Source organism: Pogona vitticeps, chromosome 4 (assembly GCF_051106095.1).
Source record: "Pogona vitticeps strain Pit_001003342236 chromosome 4, PviZW2.1, whole genome shotgun sequence".
NCBI classification, from domain to species: domain Eukaryota; kingdom Metazoa; phylum Chordata; class Lepidosauria; order Squamata; family Agamidae; genus Pogona; species Pogona vitticeps.
In genome coordinates, this window is record NC_135786.1 from 10036351 (window position 1) to 10060492 (window position 24142).

Sequence of the window (24142 nt, forward strand, 5' to 3'; positions counted from 1 at the left end):
TTTTAGAATCGTCGTCTAGCAAAAAATCGGTTCCCGAAACAGGGAACCGATCATCGTCAAGCAAATTTTCCCCATAGGAACATCATGAAGGACTTCATAGGAACTTCATCATAAAGCGGTTTTGTCGTTTAACGAGGTAATTGTTAAGCGAGGCACCACTGTATTTAGAAGCAGTGCTCTTTCAAGTAGTAAAAATGTTTGACATAGCATGTTCTTTTTTCTCATCTCTTTATCTTGCATTCCACTATGTTTTCTTTTGTCATTGGTCATTGGGAGGCCGAATTTGCAAATCTGATTACTAAAATTATATTGTGGATATGAAAATGGGTTTATGACATTAAAAAAAATTATTTTCGCTTAATTTGATCCTTAGCTTTCCTTTAGATGAAAAGGAAGACCTATTCTCTCACCAGTGTTGCCAAAATATTCAACTGCCTATCCAGTTTTGCTTCTGTACATAGAATTGTGGGGAAGGTGCCTTCTCCTTAGCCTGACACAGAAAAAAGTCGTAGGTTGATCCTTCTCCTCTTGCCTTCACACTTTCCTAACATCAGGGTCTTTTCCAGGGAGTCTTCTCTTCTCACGAGATGGTCAAAGTATTGGAGCCTCAGCTTCAGGATCTGTCCTTCTAGTGAGCACTCAGGGTTCATTTCCTTCAGAATGGATAGGTTTGTTCTCCTTGCAGTCCAGGGGACTCTCAAGAGTCTCTTCCAGCACCAGAGTTCAAAAGCATCAATTCACGCTTTTTGGCGGTCAGCCTTCTTCATGGTCCAGCTCTCATTTCCATACATTGCTACTGGAAAAACCATAGATTTGACTATGTGGACCTTTGTCAGCAAAGTCCTGTCTCTGCTTTTTAAGATGCTGTCGAGGTTTGTCATCACTTTTCTCCAAGAAGCAGGTGTCTTTTAATTTAGTGGCTGCTGTCACCATCTGCAGTGATCATGGAGCCCAAGAAAGTAAAATCTGTCACTGCCTCCATAGGTATCAGAATAAACCCATATGTATAACAATAGCCAGCATGACAAGGATTGTGATGTCTATTAAAGATGAAAAGCTGAACATCAAAGAGATGTGGCGACCCCAAGCCAGTGCCACAAATATGGCTGAGAGCCTGATCCCATTGCCAGAATAAACCAGAAGAGTGATCATGCCTTTTGGAGTTGAGCTAAAGTCACGTGGGCGTCAGCCCACATCGAAAAGTTTATTGTCCGTCTGTGCACCTTCACATTTGCTGCTGCTAGTAGTAAAAACAAGGTTAGTCGTGGGTGTGAGGTGACGGGGAGCTATCAGGCTGGCAAGGATGCAATTGAGAGGGCACGATGTGATTGGGCTGTTGGGGGGATGACCAAGCTGGCAGTGGGTGTTCAACGTGGCCAATGAGGCTGGTGGGGAGTGTTGCGGCTTGTGGGGAGGCCAATCAGGCAGGTGGGTGAGATGGCAGGCTGGTGGTGGGGCATTCAGGCTGGCACGGGGGCATCAAGAGGGCGAGTGACAGCATGTTTCTCTTCTGTCAAGGGCATTCATATACGTGGAATCAATTCCAATGAATCAATCCTATGTCCACCCCAAAGCAAAAGTACCTGAGGTGGAGAAGCAGGAAAACTCATGCCCATGAACAGGCACATACTTCTAATGTACACTTAAATTTGAGTCGGGTTGCTTTTAGCAAAACCCAATACAAGAGCTGTTTTTATTGTCATCAGGATCAGGCTCTTAGGAAGGGATTCAGATCAGACTTTTAATAATATAGCATTCAGATCCTCCCTTCCAATGGTGGAATATGTGGTTCTGATTTTATGCTAAGGCAGAGAAATTGAAAGCTTAAGCATCGTGACAGGTGGCCATCCAACCAGTTCAAAAAACCTCCAGTGACGAAGAGTCACCAACCTTTCAAAGCAAGCCATCCCACTGCTGATCAGCTCTTACTGTCATTGATTTCTTAGTGTTTAGTCTGATTCTCTTTGCCTGCAATTTGGATCCATTGGTTTTGATCCTTCCTTCTGAAGGGGAAGAAAACGGGTTGCACTATCTTCCATGTGACAACCGCTCAGTTATTTGGAGATGCCACCACTTACTCTTCTCTTTTCTGGACTCAACGTGCTGTACATAATTCCTTCAACTCTTCCTCAACTGAAAAAAAAAACCTTGCAGACTATTTATCATTGATTACCAGTCTGTGACATGTTCCAGCTTGTCAATATCCATCTTAAGTTGTGATGCCCCGAACTCAAACGCAGCAAGAAGTCAAAAATGTAATTCGTCTTCGCATCTGTTGAGAAAACCCACCCAACTACTAGGAAACCTTTCTGCTGATGAATTCTTTGAGGATCTCAGGGCTGCCAACTTTTTTTGTCATAGTACCCGTGTGAATATTTGGTGCTTTTATCTCAACACAGACATGAACTTAGACAGACTGACAGATGTCTACCTGTGGCCATTCTTGTTCATGTAACTTGCCTGTGATGCATCAAAAGTTAGAACAAGAAATGTTGCAACAAATATTGCTCTGTAAGGTGCCATTAACCCCAGAACTGTTTTTACTGAGTATGAGACCTGATAAGGACTATCCCTTGAAATAGGCAACAGAAAGATGGGATCTATTCAACAACTGGACTGAATTAACAGGCAGCGTGTAAATAGCATATATTGAAATGAGAACTTAATCTAGAAGGCAGAAAAGAGTAAACAAAATAACTTAAAATCTTGATATGGCAATAGGTATAGAATGGATGTTGGTATGTCATTGTCTCTCCTCTTCCTCATTAATTCCAATTCCCTTTTTCCTTCCTGTCACCCCTTATGCTAAAAAATAAAAAAAAATTGGGGAAAAAAGTTAGAACAACAAATGATGTACAGGAGGAATGGACAACTGGCCAAATGCCTGGACCTTTTCACTTTCCAGATTTTTTTTTTACTTTGAAGGGTTGTCATCTTTGTGACATCACCAGGCCTTGCCACATCACCAAGTCATACGACTTAAAGTGTACTGGTTATGTACCGCCCCATACCACTTGCAATTTTATCATGCAGACTCCCCCCACCCGGCCACTGAGCTGGGTACTCAGTTTACTGACCTCAGAAGGACGGACAGCTGAGTCAACATTGAGCCAGCGACCTGCACCCCTCAAGACTCTGAAAGCAGGTCTCAAGCAGAGTCTTGACTGCAGTACTGAAGCTTAAGCAATGCACCTTGAGACTCCTCAAGGCTCTCACTTCAGAATTCTGGAGATACAGTGATGATGATGTCATCAAGTCAATTCTGGCTCGTGGGATTTTCAAGGGATTAAGAGAGTAATCATTGATTTCTCATTCCTTTCTTCTGAGGCAGTGCAGCTTGCCCAAGACCACACAGGCTGGTTCTCCTCACAGGAGTCACAGCCGAGGAATAGAACTCTCACCCTCTGGTCCCCAGCCAGACACCTAAGCCCCTGGACTATCCCGTCAACCTGGAGACACGGCATGGGGTCAAATCCCAGATGTTCATACCCTTTGGAATGAAAATGCTGCCATTTCAAGGGGTATGGAGACATACCCCATGATCAGAGGAATGAAAAGATTGTTTCGGGAACACAACTCTGTAATTTTGAGACTTGTGTTCAAAATTACAGAGGGTTTTTCCTAAGCTCTGCTTCCATCAGTCGAATGGAAGGAGATGCCCTGATCATACACGCAAGGAAAGAAAGAATGTAATAATATATCCTAGGCTGGGTTTTCAAGCCGGTTACTGCTTTTTGCTGCATAAAAGCTTGGTAGAGCCCTCGACGTGGTTTGCATAGTGGAAAGAATTTTAAACCACGATGATTTACATGCTTGGGGAGGCACCAGTGCTTTGTTCAACCTGCATCAAAGCAGTAAATTAATTCTGTAAGGCCCTGTCCAAAGTTACATTGATTCTGATTTTCTTGAAAATCATCCATTAGCCAAGAATTACTACCAGTGTTAACGGAAATGCTGTAGTGTCATTAATTGGAATTAATGGATGGATAGTTTTTATAGGAGATTTGAATGAAGGCAATATTCCTTTCAAAAACCATTTTATTAGAAATTTGCTTGCCAGCTGTAAAATGGGACACCATGGAAGATTCCTCCCCCTCCCTCACCCCCACAGTACTTTATCCCAAGCCTGATGTGTTTTTAATTAAGGAAAAGCAAAAGGCTTTCAAATACGAAAGGTTTGATTTTTGTAAAACAGGGCCCTATAACAAATAGCTATTTATTTCCCCACATAATGGCTGTAATAAAACAGACAAAGGGATGCTGCTGGGAATAATGATGACGACGTTGACTTCGTTTGCATTAGGGCGCCTCATCGGTGTTTTCTACTGGTCTTTAACTAGAGAAGATTTTGGAAACAATTAATGGGGCCTTCCAGGGAGTCTTCTCATGAGAAGAGAAGACTCCCTGGAAAAGACCCTGATGTTGGGAAAGTGTGAAGGCAAGAGGAGAAGGGAATGACAGAGGACGAGATGGTTGGACAGTGTCACCGAAACTACCAATATGAATTTGACCCAACTCCGGGAGGCAGTGGAAGACAGGAGGGCCTGCCGTGCTCTGGTCCATAGGGTCAAGAAGAGTCGGACATGACTAAACAACTAAACAACAACAATGGGGCCAAGATGGGGCAATGACTAGAATGCTGAATTTAAGCATGGGAGACCCATGTGTGGTTTTTCTCCAGGGAACTTGCAGGTTCTTTGAGAAGGATGTTGACAAGCTGAAATGTCTCCAGAAGAAGGTAACCAACCTGGGAAAGGCTCCAGAAACAAAGTACTATGAGGAAAATTTAATAGAATCATAGAATGGCATCTTAAAATACTTGAGTTGGAAGGGGACTATAAGGCCGTCAAGTCCAACCCTCCTGCTCAGTGCAGGAATCCAAATCAAAGCAGATTTTTGAGAGATGGTTGCCTAGTTTTCTCTTGAATGCCTCCAGCATGAATTAGATATGGTTCACTTGGAGAAGACTAAGAAGTGATCAGATAGCCATCTCCAAATAACTGAAGAGCATGGATCATGCTGTTTTTCTCCTGGTCATGGTGGTCCTCAAACTTGGGTCCCCAGATGTTCTTGGGCTACAACTCCCAGAAATCATGGCCAGCAAAGCAAGTGGTGAAGGCTTTGGGGAACTGCAGTCTAAGAACATCTGGGGACCCCAGTTTGAGAACCCCTGGAGGGCAGGATGTAAACCAATGTTTTCATATCACAAGGAAGGAGATTCCAACTTCTGGCATACGTTTGGTGAAAGGGTCTAGAATTTATTTACAGAACTAGCTTTTGGAGAACATGTTCAGCATGTTCAGTGTATAAAATCTATTTTAAATGTTCTTAATTAGGTTTTGAATTTTAAGAGTTGTTCTTGATGTTTTTCATCTATTTATTTTATTTATTTATTTATTTATTTATTTAATTTATACCCCGCCTATCTGGCCCACCGGACGACTCTAGGCATCTGCTCTTGACCTTCATCATTTTGTTTTTAAAAAGTATTTTTAAAGGAGTACAAAAGATGTGGTGCTGGAGGAGACTCTTGAGAGTTCCCTGGACAGCAAAAGGAAGAAACCTATGCATTTTGAAGGAAATCAACCCTGAATGCTCACTGGAAGGAGAGATCCTAAAGCGGAGGCTCCAATACTTTGGCCATCTCATGTGAAGGGAAGACTCCTTGGAAAAGACGTTGATGTTGGGAAAATGTGAAGGCAAGAGGAGAAGGGAATAGATGGATAGACAATGTCATCGAAGCTACCAACATGAACCTGACACAACTCCGGGAGGCAGTGGAAGACAGGAGGGCCTGGTGTGCTCTGGTCCATGGGGCCATGAAGAGTCGGACACAACTTAACGACTAAACAACAACAGCAAAAGATGTGAGAGATGTATATAGTGAAATGCACACTTAAAAATAAAAGCTGCAATGCAAAGGGAAACACTGTGAATTTTCCCATAATGGAGCGAATCCGGGAACTTTGTTCTTCAGTGAGAATAGGTGGGTGCAACAATCACCCCCACTGCTGAGCTTACCCTGATCACTGCAGTCTCAGTCTTCCAATCCGTTAGCCTCTGTCCAACCCATAATTTCATTCCAGGAATAAAAAAAAAACCCCACTGCCCCTGAATATGATGTAAATGAAAAATAGAGCTGGATGCCAGTGCATTATTGATGGCACAGCACTCCAAATTGACAGATGATCTCTCCCAGGCGTTGTGCAGAGATGTTGAAAAGCGCAGGGAACACGGTGGACCCTAACGCGACAGCTAGTCGGTCAAACCCCTGGGCGCACAGGAGCCATCACTCAATGCCACCTCCTGGCAGCAACACATCTGGTTGGAGGGGAACCATCCCAACGTGATGCCAGCACCCTTCCAGCCACCTGAAATGGTCCAGATGGATAAGGTGATCTGTGGCAACAAACACTGCAACAAACAGAAACAGGAATACATAAAATCATGCAACCACTGCACTGGGGGGGAAATAGCCCATGGACACCCCCAAGGATGCCTCCAGGTCCCCAGGCCCCCAATTTTTCAACAAAGATTTAAAACATGAGTTGTAAATGGGATGGCCATCTGTTCCATCTGCTTTGATTAGAGGCCCCTTCCAACAGAATCATTCCATGATTCGATGATTCAAAAATTCCCCTTGTCCCCTCTGGGGTGAATAGGGGGTCAATTTTGCTGTATTTTGGATCTCTCAGATCCCACTCATTCAAGAAAGAAGGTGGGATAAAATATTTTAAATGAATAAATAGATTTTAAAAATTAAATAAACTGGCCAGTAGAGAGCATGGGGGCATGAGTTGTTATCTGTTTGTTTTTTAAATCCTTTTTTCAAAAAGGAAAACATTTGTTGATAACAGGGTGACAAGAACTGATCTCTCCAAACTGTAGACACTTGTAACTCTGGAGGTTTCTACACAAACAGAAAGGACATCACTGGGAAAGAGACTCTTTAAAGGCAAAGTCTCACCGGCAAACTCAAAGGATCTAATTTCAAAGGTAGCCTTCATGCGCAACCATTGCTACAACTGCCTGAGTCTATGGCTTATAATCCAGGGCTCCGGGTAAGGCTGACGGAAAAGCTCATTGAGTTTTCCTGTTTTGCAAATTGTGTAGAAAAGAAGAAAAAAAAGCAGGGGGTGGGAAACTTGCAAAAAAGCAAAAAGCAAAATGTGCTGCTTATAGTGCTTAAAGCACTTTCAGGGGAGTTTACAATTTAGTTATGCAGGCTAGAGATTGTGCACACAAACCAGCATGCAGGGTACTCAATTTACTGACCTTGGAAGGATGGAAGGCTGAGTGAACCTTCAGTCAGCTACTTGAACCCATTGGGATCAAATTCAGGCAGTGAACAGAGTCTTGGCTTCAGTGCTGCTGTTGAACCACTGCACCACAAAGTCCAAAAGGCATGGCTTGTGTTGATGAGAAGTCACACCCTAAAAGAGGTGTGTTCCCCACCGCCCACCACCAGAGCATGTTGTTGGGCCACAATTCCCAGAATTGTAAGGACTGGTCATGTTTGCTAAGGTTTCTGGGACGTGAGATCCAACATCAGCTACCCAGGAACAGGAGCAGCAGTCTTCTGCTGAGTCAGAGCATTGGTCAGCCTATCCCAATATTGTGGACACTGATTGGCAGCTGCTTTCAGTTTCAAGAGCCTCCACCCAGTCCAATCTGGAGATGCGTAGGATGATATTTGCAATGTTTTGCATACAAACATGGCAGGGTGCTTGCAGTGTTACTGTACCCCGCAAGTCTATGTTGATGCCATCAAGTAGGATTAAAAGTTTCTTATCCTCCTACCCCCACATGTTTGGGGGATCCCTGGGGATCTCTTTCATCCTGGGAGAGCCTTTAGGAACTTTAGAATCAGGGAGGGAATTGGTGATGGTGATTTTTGGAGCATCACAGAGTTCACTTCCCTGTTCTTGTTCCAGAGTTTTGAATTTTTGCTTAAATTCCTCTCGGTGTGCACAGAAGAGCAAGAAAAATCCCTCCTTTTTCTCATTAACTAGCACTTGCAGTCTCAGTAACTCACTTGGAGACATTCGTAGGAGAAAGAATCGAAACCGTTTTCTTTACTCGCAGTTGTGGACAGATCCAACAGCAAACTGACAAACATGGCTGTCTGCTTTCCGCAATAAAATGCAACAGACTCTAGAGAGGGAAAGAGACACAGAATAGAGAGGCGGAGCTCTGTCTCAGAATTCAGAGTCAGGAAATAATGATTGGTTTGTGCTGGATAGATTGACAGTCACCCCAACCCAGAAAGGTCCCCCCCCCAGCCAAACTTACTAAAGGCAGCATACAAGTTTGCAAAAATTCCAACAGTTTTGTAGCTCCCGAGGCTTTGCCTGAAGGAGAGGAATCTCTAGGGAATCCCCACAACCATGAGCAGGGGTAAAATAGAATTTTTTTTTACTTTCACACAAATGGCTGTGGCCGATGACATTTTCACCCCTCCGTGGCATAAAATTGTGCAATAGGATTCTGGTTGCCACAATCTTGAGCTGCTGTATTTCCACCTGAATTTTAAAATTCCAAGGCTACCATAAGGCAGAGTAAACCCACTCCATGCATGTTTTTTGAGCGGGAAAATGGGACAAGAGATTGGACTCATTTCCTTCAGTGAAAGGACAGCATCTTCCGCCCTTTGGGTGATTCTTCTAGCAGCAGCGAAATAACATTCCCCTCTTCAAAAACACACAATCCGCCCTCAGACCCAAAAGCAAAAGCCCAAGTGACTTTCAGAAATTCAGTCTGATTCATGCACTAACCTGCACCGCTCCCCCCCATGGCAATCATATCTTCTCCCCCCACACCATCAAAGCCTGCAATATTCCGGGCAGGGAAAAACAGAGACACGGCCAGCAGGAAACGGCAGCATCTGATCTGAATCCTAATTAGGGACAAAATATTGGAAATATGCCATATCAGGATTGTTATTACCATTAATATTGACGTTCCCACCCAGGGGAGATGAGCAATTTTGCATAGTAATTATGCATAAAATTTGCCTCTGTGAACTTTAGTTTCACCTTGTTTCCACCAGTAGGCAAAAAAAGGGGGACGAATTGCTTATCATCATGTGCCGTGATCAGCGCTGTGATGGTGCTGTATGTGCTCTCCCCCCCCCCACCTGCCCGTTTCCTTCTTTTGCAAAACTTATCAAGGATATGTGATCCGGTGATTTATTTGCAAGGTCAAAGATGGTACCTATTTAAGCAGCAGAAAGTAAAGCATCGCTGCCGACACCGGCTCATGTCCAGGTACTTCAAAGCCTGCACAGCAGGGTAAAGACAGGGAAGACACAGGGTTGGCTTACGTTTAAATTGTCCTTCTGAAACCAGTGTCCTGCCCCCCCCCAAAAAGGGGAAAAAACCAACAACAGCTATACAGTAACATTCACCCGTTCTTTTTTATTTTTGTGATCCAGTTACATAATTAAAAATCCCTGAAAAGTATATATCTTAGGGGAAAGTGAACCTATTTTTAGCAAAAAATGTACATGTCGCTGTTGCTGTTTTGACTTCTATACCAGCACTCTTTGGGTGGTTTAGAATACTGGTTCTTAACCTTGGGTTACTCAGGAGTTTGGGACTGCAACTCCCAGAAGCCTTCACCACCAACTGTGCTGGCTGGGGTTTCTGGGAGTTGCAGTTCAAAAACATCCGAGTAACAAAGGTTAAGAACCACTGGTTTAGAACATAATTATGCAAGGAACATTTGCCCCCTAACCGCCCACCCAGCAAGCTGAGCGCTCATTTTACCAACCACGGAAGGACAGAAAGCTGAGTCAACCTTGAGCCACCTACGTGAGCCCGTTGGGATCGAACCCAGGTTGGTAGCAGAGGCTTGGCGGCAGTACTGCAGCTTAATGACTGTGCCACAGGGCTTGCTGTATTCGGAAGAATTGTGAATAACCCTTGTTCAACTGAAGGGTGGGCAACATGGAAACGATAGTCTTTGTTTATCAATACACCTGCTATTTTTCTTTCCTTAAAAGTGACCGTAAACAGAAGAACAGAATGAATAGTTAAATATCTTTCTCAGCACAAAGTGTGCTTTCCCCCCTTCACCCACATTCTTTGACCGAGTCGATGGGGGCGCATGATATGAGGAAAAGTTCAGGGAATCTAGTCTGGCCGTGTCACCCGCACGATTCTGTTCTCCAAGAATGTGATAGGGTTGGAGGACTCGGGAGGAACAATGCGCCAACTCCCGCAGCTGCCCACCAGCCAGCATCTGTCACTTGAGACCGTTGTCTCCCTCTGCCAAACGGTAGGGCCAGTCGGGGGTGTGTGTGCGCAAATTCATTCCAAATAAGGACCATTTGAGTTTTTCATTTTGCCATGTCATTACATCTGCAGTCCGAGCCTGATAATTCATGGAACCATCCCTTGGTGGTGTGTAAAATGAGCATTCCCAGGAAAAGGGTAGAAGGTCTGATTGCAGGAAGTGAGTGCATGGTTCACCATCCTGCTAGGCAATACACCTGTAGCAAGCAGACAGACACACACACCCTGGGGAAGGCACAATTCATTCAGCTTCACAGTAGAGCTAGCAGGGGTCCCGAGAAGAAAAAAAGCACAGTGACTTGATCTCATCCCCTAGAAAAGTTATTTTTCCCACTCCCAGAATCCTCCAACCCCTGTAGCCAACAATTTACTGCTTATGTTGAGGGCTTTAGCTTTGCTTCGATCAATATCTTGTTAGATACCGCATAAACACACAGGCGGTGGCTATGCTGGCTGAATCATTCTGGGAGTTGTAGTACAAATATCTCTGCCACAACTCTTTGGAAGGAGCCTTTTCTCACGTATAATGTCTTTTTAATAAGCTGACCTATAAAGAGAAGACTCCACACCAAAGCTGGTAGTTCTGAGGGGGGAGAGATTGAAAGAGCTCTCAGCTCAGCCGCAGAAAAGTCCTTTCCCTTTGGGCTTATAGTATGGTTTAGGGGCAGTCCCATGTGTTCCCTGTTCCCGTAGGTGAATGCGAAAACTCCTAGGACTAAATTTAATCTTGCTGGAAACAGGTGCAAACAACTTGCATGTCATATGGAGAGTGTAGATTACAGAAGGGCACGTAAATAGCACCGGATGGACAGACTTCTATGGGCTGTTGCTTTGTCAGAAAAGGGAGGGTGGACAAGGGCTGGAAACGTGACATGGTCAGGTTTTAGGAATGGGGAGGCTTTTTGGAAGATGTGTTTTAATGCAGAGCCACCAAATTTCACATTCTGAACCAAAACGTAAACAGAAATCCAGTTTGCTTTCCAAATTCATGCTTCTTCAAATTTTCCTGTTAGAAGAAGTACAAAGATGGATTGATGATGAGTCAAAATGTTGAGTTTGATCTCCAGGCCCAAATATGTATGCAGAATACATGTATTGGGGGGAAAAATTGATATTAAAATGTGCATATAATGAGAGTAACATACAAAAGTGCACTGTGCTGGGGAAATGGTTTGCAAGTTTAATGCTTATGAGGAAACATTACATGCAAAATGTTATGTATTGGCAAAAAAAAAGAAAAGAAAAAGAAAAAATCATTAAATGCATGCCAGAATTCCATTGAAATCTCTGAATCATTGGGAAAAAAAACTCATCCAGGCTGAAAATGATTCAAGAGTGGGAGAAAAAAGGAGACTGAAGGAAATCAAATGGACTGATCTGTCAGTCTTTACCTATGTAAAGACAATTGTTTAAAAATAATAATAAAAGGGCAATCCTTTTAGAGCTGTCCTGATATTAGGTAAAGGAAAAGGTTCCCCTTGACAATTTGTCCAGTCGTATCTGACCCTAGGGGGTGGTGCTCATCCCCATTTCCAAGCCATAGAGCCAGCGTTTGTCTGAAGACAACCTTCCATGGTCACATGGCCAGTGCAACTTATACACGGAACGCTGTTACCTTCCCATCGAGGTGGTCCCTATTTATCTACTCGCATTTTTACATGCTTTCGAACCGCTAGGTTGGCGGTCCTGATATTAGTCTTGATTAAATAGACACAGCACAGCACACTTTCCTAAATGATAGGATGGTTGAGGTAGTTGGAAAATGGTGTCTTCAGAAGACAATAACTTGTAGGCACTGTTAGATACCACTTACTTCAAGGGGTCACCTAAGTTCAGGGAACAGCAACTTTGAGGTATTGGTAAACAGGGCTTTCTTTGAGGTATTGTTAGAAATTGGTTGGATATGAAGAGAGCAGTCTTAGAGGGCCTGGAAGCCAGATTCCTCATGGGCTACACCAGGCCTAGAAAGGAGTGGAAACTACCCTTTAAAAACAAAAGCAGGGGTCAAGAAGGTCATGTTTTGTTTTCCATTTTAAGGTCATGGGTTACGGGTTGTCTTGGAGGACTCTCTGGCCAAGGTTCTTGGGCTGAAAACCTAGGCCTCTGTGAATACAAATGGTACTTTTTTGTTCCAAAAAAGCAGGGGTCTATTTTCTCCTGCAAGCTCTCTGGGGAGGGGACTGCAAAAATGCCCTTGGTGTCTGCATGCCCTTAGTGAGCTGCATTTCGCTAATCCCCCAGGGTTGAGGAAGGGGCAGTGGCCAGGCTGGCTGAAGGATTCTAGAATCTGTGGTCCAAAAAGGTCATCTTTCAAGTTGTGCCCTGCCAACCTAGCAGTTCGAAAGCATGCAAATGCAAGTAGATAAATAGGTACCACCTCGGTGGGAAGGTCATGGCGTTCCATGTCTAGTCACGCTGGCCACGTGACCACGGAAACTGCCTATGGACAAACGCTGGCTCTACAGCTTGGAGACAGGGATGAGCACCTAGGGTTGGACACGACTGGACTAAATGTCAAGGGGAACTTTACCAAGTTGTGGATAGAACCACATGTGCACCACCAATTATCTTTGTTAGCCGACTGGATAGCTCAGTGGTCTAGGTATGTGGCTACAGAGCCAAAGGCTGGGAGTTCAATTCCTGACTGTGCCTCCTGTACATAGAGCTAGCCAGTTTGGCCTTGGGCCAGGGCGCCTCCAGAAAAAGGGGAAGGGAAGCCACTTCTGAGTATTCTGTTCCTGGAAACCCCTGAAAAGGGTCGCCATAAATCAGAATTGACATGACAGCACATGATTATTTATAATTCGGTTTTGTTAAAATCTCTATAAAGAATATGAACGACATCAAATATGTTGTATTGATCATGCAAAAAAAAGAGAGGTTGGATTATCTCAAGGTGCATGAAGAATGCCATCATCTTTTTTTTGTTGTTGTTGTTCCTTACTTTTCAAGTCTTAAAAGAGTGATGTGATAGCCACCTGCTTGGTTGCTGATGAAGTTCCTCTGCAATACAGAATTTTCTTACACTTCTTTTTCATGTCCAGGTGCTTCAAATTCTGCACAGTGGGGTAAAGACTGGGAAGAACTTACCAAATCTACAGATGCCTTTCATTTGGTATGAGGATAAAAGAGGTTTTAAAACATTTTAAAAACAAAATAGAACCTAACAGATTTGTAAATCCAAGTTCAGGGATTTCGGTTCTCAATTCTTAAAATCCAAAGTTTGAATCTCCAAGAATTCAAGCGTTCTGGTGTTAAGAATTTGTGTTACCAGTTGCTGTCTTTCCCCCCTCCCCTTCCCAAAAAGGCTCTTCATCTTTCACTTCCATATGGCTGATACAACATTCCCCTTTCCATACTTGGAAGAGCTGCATCTATTTAATTTGGGTAATGCAAACTGCAAAGAGTTTCATTTCCATTTATTTTGGAAGAATTTGCCAAATTTTACAAATTTCTTCCTATTTGGGATAGAAAATTATTTTTAAAAATTTAGACGAGAGAAGGAATGAAATGGATAGAATTTTTTTTCTGTTCATATTCCATAAGCCAAACAAGATTGATGTTGCCCATAAATCTCTGCATGTAACCAACTCTGCACCATAATCCCCCTTCATCATTCCTCCCAGTTCTTCCTACTTCTAAAAACATCTCGCCTGCATGTTCTTCTCTGACTGCTTTTGGCTGGAATCATTACTGGATCCTCCCGGCATGACTTTCTCACTTTCCCAAAGCCTCTGCTCAGGGCCATTCTATCTTAAGCATGGTGATCGTGTGCTGGTTTTAGCTGACCTGACAGATGGAGAGACTGATACGTTATGCCTGATGCAGCTGCTCTTTCTCTCCCTGAATGGTACCACTAGATTGACAAACTTCTTTCCTCTACCACTTCTCCTCCACCCCCATGCTTTCTGGCCATTTGCAAGGGTTTGTTCAAATCAGGCGCATGTGCAGTCGGGGCTGAAGCTCAGAACTATTGCTTTTTCGACTACAATTCCCAGAATCCTCCAGCCAACATGGCCACACAGTGGGGACAGTATCCATCTAACATGGTAGTGGCTATTCTTATTGCTTTTTAAGAGATCTGTTGCAAAGACAGAAAGAAAAGGGGAGTCCTGAAGAATATTTATGGATCTGCGAAGCACCTCTCCAAAACCAAAGAACCTTCTCTCCAAAGCGGATTGAGAGCTACAGAAGGAAGCCTTCCTCTCCCTTCTTTATACCCACTCAATGAGCTACTGGCAGAGACCAGTGAACCAACAAGCCTGGATGGTCCTCTTTTTTCATTTCCCTTTTTCTGTCTTCATATGACTGCTGGCCAAGTTTCAATGGGTCCACAGCTATTGCTCACATGCACAGCTGGCTGAAGTGTAGGGAACTACCCCGATTCCATAGTGACAATCAAGGCAATCTGTCCTGCTTCTTACACAAGAACCTTTCATCTCAACTTCCAAAGGCTATCATAGTTTTTGGTTGCCATTTTATTTTTTAAAAAAGCAATAGTAACTATTGTTGTTGGTATTGCTGCTGCTGCTGGATCTCATCTGAGAGTCAAGCAGGATTACTTTATTTCACACTTGAAAATCTTTACCTTTTTTCCCCCTTCACTTAAGAATTGTGTTAATGAAGTGGCTGCTATAATCCTAATCGTAGATCAGGTTTTCTGAATCTCATACTTTGTGCATTGATTTAGGAGCAAGGAGTCAATGATCTATGTCATTTCTTTGACACTGTGTCAAGAGGGTCCTCAACTGATTTCAGAAATTGTATATACACAAACACATGCACACACACACATACATGCATGCATGCACACGTGCACACACAAGCATTCTGTGCTCTGAGGTAGGGTGTGTATTTAAAAATGAAATTGTCATCCTTTTCCACAGGCTGGAAAGTGACATTTTAAAACTAAATGCAATTTGCAATTCATGGCAACATCCCAAAAAGTAATTTGCCACTATCAAGGGTGCTCCAAAAGTAATTTGATGTGATATTCAAGGGCTCAGATCCTGTTTGTGTAAGTTACTCCACGTAAGACTGATGATGTCATTAACTAGGAAAATATTTTGGAAATTAAATATTTCCTAATTCTGTCCTGAGACACCCACAGCCCCATGTGATCCTTTATTTTTTTAAAAAATCTATTTATTTAAAATATTTTTACCCCACCTTTCTCCTTAAAAGAACCCAAGATGGTTTATATCATTAAAAGACAACATTAAAGCTAATGACGGTGAGTATACAAATACTAAAAAGGATCAAATAATTACCATACAAAAATAAAATAAGTAATACCAAAACACATGCAAAACAGTGAAGTACAACAATCCATTTTTAAAAATAAACCCAGTCAGGCAACCAGTTTCCCAGGATTTCATCAACAGAAACTGATGAAGGCTATAGGAGACGAGCATGAACTGTTCAATTTTTAAAAAAAACTGCCGCTTCCAAGATGACTTTACCAGCAGTGCCAATGTTAGGTAACTAAAGACTTCCTCCTCCCATCCCACAGCTCCAGTGGCTTCCCAGAAATGAAAGGAATTACACCGAGTTGTAAGTGCCTTGAGAAAGAAGTAGGAATTTTTAATTTCCAAAAAATAGGTCATCCCATTAGATGACATCATCAGGCTTATGCAGCATAATTTACAAGAACAGAATTTCCATTACTATTTTTAATTTTTTTGGAGGGGGCTAACTAAAGAACTACCAGGATTTAGAAAGAAATGGCATAAAAGCTGAGAAAATCCACTCAAAATGCCTCTAAATGCTCAAGGGGGAAATGCCTAAAATTAATGTAATAAATAACAGTAGTAGCTAGAAATTTTATGCAATACATTCACGGGGAGGATTTTGACCACCATCATCCCTACTCTTACATTGTGTTTGAGGTTGAACTTTATTGTGCCCATTTCAATAAGGAAAAAAAAATAGAACTTTGAGGTAAAAAGGAAGAAATTGCCTTTTCCAACTCACTGTCCCAGATCCAGGAGATCATGTGTGAATGAGCCAAGATTAGATGGAAGCTATTTCTGAGCTGAGGTGCATGAATATAGATGTCCTGGATCTGCTGCTTTTTGCTTGAATTGGTAGTAATAAAGTTTATGTCCAGGACTCTGTGAGCACAATCATTCTTGAGGAATGGAGAACAAAATACAGATTGAGATGCTGGATGCACACTGCAGCTTCTTGAGAATATCTGCATCTTTTGTTTTTCCTTTCAAACAACCACGTTTCTAATTTTTATGGCTGTGAATATCTGTGCATATGCATATTTTAGTACTGATACGCATGGCTATATGCACATACCGTATGTACAGTCTATGTAAATTAAAACTAGGGTTATGCGGAAGCTCTCCAGAACATTCTGGACCTGCATAAAAATCATGCAAATCAGTGCCGGACTTTCGGAGACAGTGGCTGAAGTCCAGCTGCACAGCTCCATGAGCATAATGGTGATGGCATCATCATCGGTGGCAAATTGTTAATGAGACGCAATTTGAGGTTCATGTGACTTGTACACAATGTGATGAAGTTATGTGCACCCCAGAATTCCCAAAGGAAGCCTGAAATCAGTGGTGATTTCCCAGGTTCATGAAACCATTTGTTCATTTTCTGGACTGTAGCTGGAAAAAAAAGAAGAAAAATCCATTAAATGGAAGAGAAATGCTAATGACTGAGAAGGAGGGAGCACTACACTATGCCCTAATTGTTTAACCTATCCACTCAAAGCCCATATGACTATCATCTTTCCATAGCCATAGGTAAAGGCAAAGGTTCCCCTTGACATTTGGTCCAGTCGTGTCTGACTCTAGGGGGTGGTGTTCATCCCCGTTTCCAAGCCATAGAGCCAGCATTTGTCCATAGACAGTTTCTGTGGTCATGTGGCCAGCACGACTAGACATGGAACACCATGACTTTCCTACTGTGGTGGTACCTATTTATCTACTCGCATTTTTACATGCTTTCGAACTGCTAGGTTGGCAGGAGCTGGGACAAGCGATGGGAGCTCACTCCATCGCCTGGATTTGATTTTACAACTGCTGGTCTTCCAACATTGCAGCACAGAGGCTTCTGCAGTTTAACCCGCAGCGCCACCACGTCCATAGCTATACACCCATTCAAACCTAGCAGTGTGATCGTACTTCAGGATGGTTTAAGAAATTAAGCTGGGTGAGAGAACAAAGCAAAAGGGGAACATTCCAGAACACCAAAATTATATCCAAACAGTGATGCATGTCTTTTTCTTCATGGCTGGTACAGGAGCTGCAAAATGTATATATGTTTTTGGATATATGCTACCAACCCAGAACCAATTTATACTGTAGTGACCCTAACAGGACTTTCATGGCAAGTGAGATATTTAAGGAGTTATTTTACCAGTTCCACTCTCCCAGTGAGTTTCCATGGCCAAGTGAGAATTTGAACCCTGTTTTCCAGAGGGAAAACACTCTGTCTACCATTCTATCCACTACACCACACTGGGTATCAGGACCAAGAAAATATTTACTGTGGAGTAAACTCAAGTCTGAATAATCCCTAGCATCTCAGTGATTAGAATGTCCAGGGGAGATCACAGGCTATATTACTGGGCAATGCAACCTTCTCCTTTGCCTTCAGCTGCTCAGTCTCCTATATTGCTTTTAATTTTTGGCTTTCCTCAGCACAAATAGATGACTGCTGTTCAAACCCTGTGCATGCCAAATAGGATATGAAGGAACTGTGGTGGTGTTGCTGTGCCCCTGAGTTGCAGAAATGCCCCCAATTTGGTCCATTTTTGAACATTTGTCTGAAGACAGTGTACAAATCTTATTAAAACATTTGGGACTCTGTATCTAAAAATTGGGTAAAGACAGCAAAGTTTCTGGGAATGCCTGGAAAATTCCTGAAAGCCAAAAGGGTAAATGAGGGAAATCATAAGAGCTTTCTGTGCCACCAGAAATCAGCAAAACCAAAAATAAGAAGGGGAAAAAAGGTTATGGTATAAATAATGCCCCTGCCCCCAAAAATATCCAGACTAATTGGGTGAATTTCCATAATCGATGCAGGTTGCAGAATTTGGTTGCAGAATTAGGGCTGCATATACCTAGTATGTTTTACTTGTCATCTTGTTGTTGTTGCTTATTTTCAGTGCTCCATACACAAGAGCCCAGTTACGATGAAAAAAAAAATTCACTGCACAACTCAAATGGCTTGTGATGTTCTCCCCAGCTGCAACTTTAAACAGAAGGCATGCAGGGGGACGGGAAGAAGGGGAAAAACAACAGCCTTGTGTTTTATTTGCTCTGTCACCCTCTTGAAGCCTCCTTACAATGTAATTACATGGTCACTAGTTATACAGCTCTATGGCTGATGACGTGCTGTAAACAAAAATATAAAACAAAAACCAACTAATCCTGTCAGGAAGGATTTAGATATTAAATTGGGATGACAAGGTTTGTAAAGCCCCGAGTGAGAGGGGCTGTAACACTGGGTTGTAAGGAAATCCCATTAATTGGGCAAGCCCACTACATGGCATTTATTTGCCATTTTTGTGAGCTACCCACAGCATGAAAGGGGAAGCTCTCTCTCTCTCTCTCTCTCTCTCTCTCTCTCTCTCTCTCTCTCTCTCTCTCTCTCTCTCTCTGTGTGTGTGTGTGTGTGTGTGTGTGTGTGTGTGTGTGTTCTATCTACTCCAGCTGTCATTCTTCTCCAGTAGTGAGCATCATGAGGGATGTGTACAGCTGAGAGCAGGGCAAGAAAAGCAACAGCATTTCCACAGTTTTCCAACTTGGAAGGAATCAAGAACAGCTTGATAGCTCAGTGGTTTAGGCTTTGCAGTCAAAGGTTGAGAGTTCCATTCCTCGCTGGGCCTCTTTGACAGGAGCTGGACTTGACACCCAGAGGGCCCCTTCCAGCTTTGCAGTTCTAAGATGGTGGCGACTATCTATATTTTTTCTGTGCTATCCATGAAGGGGTGGTGTCCAGCCTGACGAAGTAGAATTTCCCCCATGAATGCTTGCAGTTTGTCTGATTTTTTTAGTAGTTCAATAAAGAATCAGCCTACTTTTCCATTAGTTCAATCACATAGCCTTTTCCTAATTATTCCCAGATTGTGTCAGATAATGTCAATGACTGCCCATAGGGCCACTCTGGACTCTCTTGAAATCAGCCTTGAGAAGTAACTACAAACCGAAGAAAAGTCTACTTACCAAGTATAACTATTAATTTCACTATAATTGGCTTCTTCTGCAAGGTGAATAACTAAATAATACCCCCCCCCCAGTTTCTAATAGAGGTTGGTGTGCCTCTGTGTCGCTTTTTTCAACAACCCCACCACAGGCCTGGAGTCACCCCAGCAGACACAGCACGGACATTTGCTATGAATTTAGGAGACTCTCCTCTACAATGTCTCTGCTCTATCCAGGAAGGGGTGGTGCTCAGCCTGACAAAGTGGAATTTCCTCCAGAAAAGCTTGTAATTTGCTTGATATTTTTAGTGATTCAATAAAGGTATCCACCTCTTCCTGCAGAAATAATGAAGCAACCAGAAATTCCATAGGTTGTACCTTCTTTCAGAACCAGAGTGTAACAAAGTTACATTTCAAAAATAATGCAATGAAACTGAATTCTATTACCTTTTAAAAAGCTACTTAATCTTTTCTAGCTTTTTTAGTCAATTTAAAAGAGCATCTTTAAAGACTTTGCAGATTTTTTTTCCAAACTATATAACCACTTATGCAATTCTTTTATCCTTTCTGAGCAGAGACGGCTCACCATAAACCATTCTGAAATTTTAGGTGCCAGGCGTGCTTCCCTGTTCAGAGTGTGAGCTGCCCCACTGAAATATTTCCCCCCCCAAGAAAAAAAAGGATGAAAATGGGGGTGTTTGTATTTGTACATTTATACGAATAACCCTACACAGGTGGAAATAATGACTGTCCCCTCATGGTTTTGTCACTGATGCAAGCTCATCAGACCTTCCTATCGCACCGTTATCCACAATCGATTACCCAGTCCTGGCAGGAGGCAGGATGACAAGCCTCTCTGCTGGGTCACAGAGTGGCTAATCCATTGAGGAGAACAGTGTTATAGGAAGCCTCTGTAGAGTTGGCGGCAGCAGCAAAATCATGAGTGGACAGTCTGGCCCCTTGGGGTCAGACCCTCGTTATTTCCACCTGTACAGGGATATTTGTATACGGATACCCCTAAGCAACCAACATGAAATTGACCCAACTCCGGGAGGCAGTGGAAGATAGGAGGGCCTGGCGTGCTCTGGTCCATGGGGTCACGAAGAGTCGGACACGACTAAATGACAAAACAACAACGACGACCCCCATCTCTGAAACCAAAAAAAGAAAGTAACAAATTATAAGCTACTGTTAAAATGCAATGGTAAAAGTTACAAGTATGGGAGCTTTGTTAGAAGCCACATCACAAATTACTTTTAAAAAAATAACTTTCCAAGGTCACAGTTGGCTATATATTACTTCTGTTCATGGAGGTTCTGAGGCTCTCATGGTTTTGAAAGGTGTCTCCACTGCACTCTTGCTCTTTCTGAAACAACTGAATCCACCAGCCGTCATCATATCATGTGTCCGTGAAGTCAGGTCAAGTTAAGGAGAACCTCAGAGGAGTCTTTTTTAAGGCTTAGCACCTGATATGGAGAAATCACAGATAAATATGCAAACTGATCTGATTTGGACCAATTTATATGAGGTCCGGATCAAAGCAAAATGGCCGGATTCAGTTCTGAAGTGAAAGAAATTTAATAATCAGTTTGTGTCTCGAATTTGGATCCATCGAAATTGAATTGGAGGAATCACAAATCAATTCAGCACTTTTCTCTCCTCCTCCTCCCCCCCTTTTTTGGTGAAAAACAAACAAGAACCGACTACGCTAGCCCCTGAAGCTGGCTGTTGGAAAGGTGACAGATTTATTTTCCCCTCACATTCATATCATTAAACTTAATGTTTATTGGTACAAAACCTGGGAAGTTATAGCCAGTTTAGTCTTCCAATTCATTGAACACTTATGGCTTGATTCAGATCTGGGACACAGATTGAATCAGATGGGATACAAATCCAACATTTTAAATTGATGTTTATTTAATTCTTTTAAAATATTTGAATAACTTACTGTTTTCAAATATGAATGATGTAAGACACTTTGGGTCTTTTTTTAGGAGAAAGACAGGGTAAAAATATAATAAAAGGAAGGAAGGAAAAACATTTTGAAACTCCTCCTTCTCATCTGGGAGGACAAGACAGAGATTTACATCCTTATCTAAAGTGCTCGTCTCCTGAATGAAGGGCTCTTTCTTACATTTCACATTCAGATGATCATCTTCCTCCTCGGGATGATGACAGTCTCATAGATTTTGAGGTACCATGTTTCATATAGTTCCCCACCTCAAGACTGTACAAATCCTTCCACATAATACATGCAACACCTCTAACAGAAGATATGAGAATCTTGTCTTCTAATGACCCTCTCCATGTTGCCTTAATCTGATATTAGCTTCTCTGTGCTCATATATTGGTTTTGTGATCTCAGAAACTTTCTGGCAAATGAATTCCCAGCCTGGCAGGTGAAGAGTGAAGGGGTGGGGGAAGGCAGGGAATCCTAAGTGCCTGACACAAGCAAGGTGTTTATTTATGATTTTTTAAAAATGGCTTCCGTGGAGCTAACGGCACCCGATGGATTGAAGCTGACTGGGCAGGACATTTCTCCCTCTCCCTGAAAAACTGAAAATGCAAACAAACAAATAAATAAATAGTGTTTTCTATATATAATCGCTCTGACACATTAGTGTAATTAGCATCATTAATCAAGACAAGGCACTTGATACCTAATGTACTTTCCACAGGTAATAAATGGCTTTCTCTTGACAAAACCACTGGCTCATTCTTGCCAAAGTCTGTTCATTTGATTCGGTGCTGGAGAGCAAGGGGGTGGGGTGAGGGGATGTCTGTGAGTGGTTGCCAAGAGTGCTGTGAAACTGAGGGAAGACCACAATTTTTGAATATAACCCAATGGCTTCCCCCCCTCTCTTTTAAGAGCACCATTGAAATGGAAGGGGGCTGTACAAGCATACTATTATCCCCTTCTAAATTGGCAGCTGTGTGCCTGAAATAGATACGAATACAAGCTTATTGCATTTTGGCAAGCCACGCACCTTCAGAACATGAAGATTTAAATATGAATTCAGAACATGAGAGGGCTGTAATATTTATTCAAACATCCTGAAACATTTCTTGGAGTGACAAGTGTGTGGCTGCATTAGTAACTCTGAACTCCAATTCCAGGGGTGCTACAAATCCATTCCAGGTTCTAGCTTGCACCTTTATTCAAGGTGCTGAATCTATTTTGGTGATCGCATTTGGCACCTTGGATACCTCCTATAAAGTGCAGACTAGAGATGGGTGGATCTCGTTATGTCACATGTGGACATAACGAGGATCCAGCCCCATGGGGCCGGATGATCCACTTACCGATCTGCCATGAGAGCAGGTACTGTGGAGCCTTTTAATGGCTCTGGAGATGGCGTTTGGTGAGCCACTCCTGGCAAGAGGTGGAATGACAAGCCTCTCTGATAGGTAGATGAGCAGCTCACTGAATGTGATCTCCGGAGCCATTGGAAGGGCTCCGTGGTGCCCACACCCGTGGCAGATCGGTGAGTGTCCACCTGTGCAGGGGTATTTATATTCATATACAAATACGAATACCCCCATCTCTAGTGCAGACCCAAAATGGATTCACAGCATGCAAGAAATAATGTCAACACTGATTTCAAAACTTCAGTAATTCACCTCCCAAACTTATGCTATTAGCACTACACTGGTGTAACTACTCAGGTGGATTTCGGCTAATACCTAACCACAATACAAACTCCATTAAAGGCAAGATGTGGAGGTGAGAAGATGGTGTGACAAAAAGACTTTTTAACCACTTGAGGGACCACCTTTTCTAGATACTGGCTAAGAGTATTGTTTAGCTCAGCCGTGAGAAGCAAGGAAGATGTGTCAGGAGCATGCTCAGGAAATTCCCAAGATTTATAAAGATAGGGGGAAACTGCTTGGATTGGATGATATTTCCTAAAACACCCCAGCCAGCATGAGAGGCATAATCCAGAAACTATCTTGTCTCCTCTCTGTGTTTGTAAGATGTATATTTTTCAATGCACGGTGATATCAGCAACATCATTGCTGACAAATAATAGTAATAGCAGAAGCAACCGCACCTACGGAAGCAACTGCCATGAAATGTTAGGTGCAAGCTGGAAAATAAAACTGGAATCTGGTGACAGGGGGAAGAGAAAGCCTTGCTTAGAGTTTTAAAAAGTGGCTGGAACTCTAAATCCGAGCAATCTCAGTAAGAGGGAAGACATAAGTCCGGCATGTGTCATTGCAGGCTTCATTTGTAAAGAGACAAGATGTGAATGAAAGGTATTGTGGAAGACCTTGCCCTGGATTGTTGCTTCCAGACTTCCTCACATACACCCCTCAGGTGAGGCAATGCCATCCATACCTGTGTCACCTTGTCCTCTTTTGTGGTGATTTAGAGCCTCTTGTAAATGCCTAAGCAAACCCTCTATTCATGCTTGCCAGTATTACCACTGCCTTTTCATTCTGCGTCCTCCTCACTCCATAGAAACTCAACCCCTCTGATGCCTCCGAACATAATTGAATCCCCCCTTGCTCTACTCCCATGAAAACAGACTACTTACAAAAGGCTAAATGCTTTCTTCCCGAGAATGGCCTGAGATAAGATTCCCCAGCAGTGGCAGATCTGAGGGAGAAAAATAAATATTCACCCTGCTTTATAACTGTCTCCCTGGCTGTTTATCAGCAGCCGGGCACAAATAGAGCC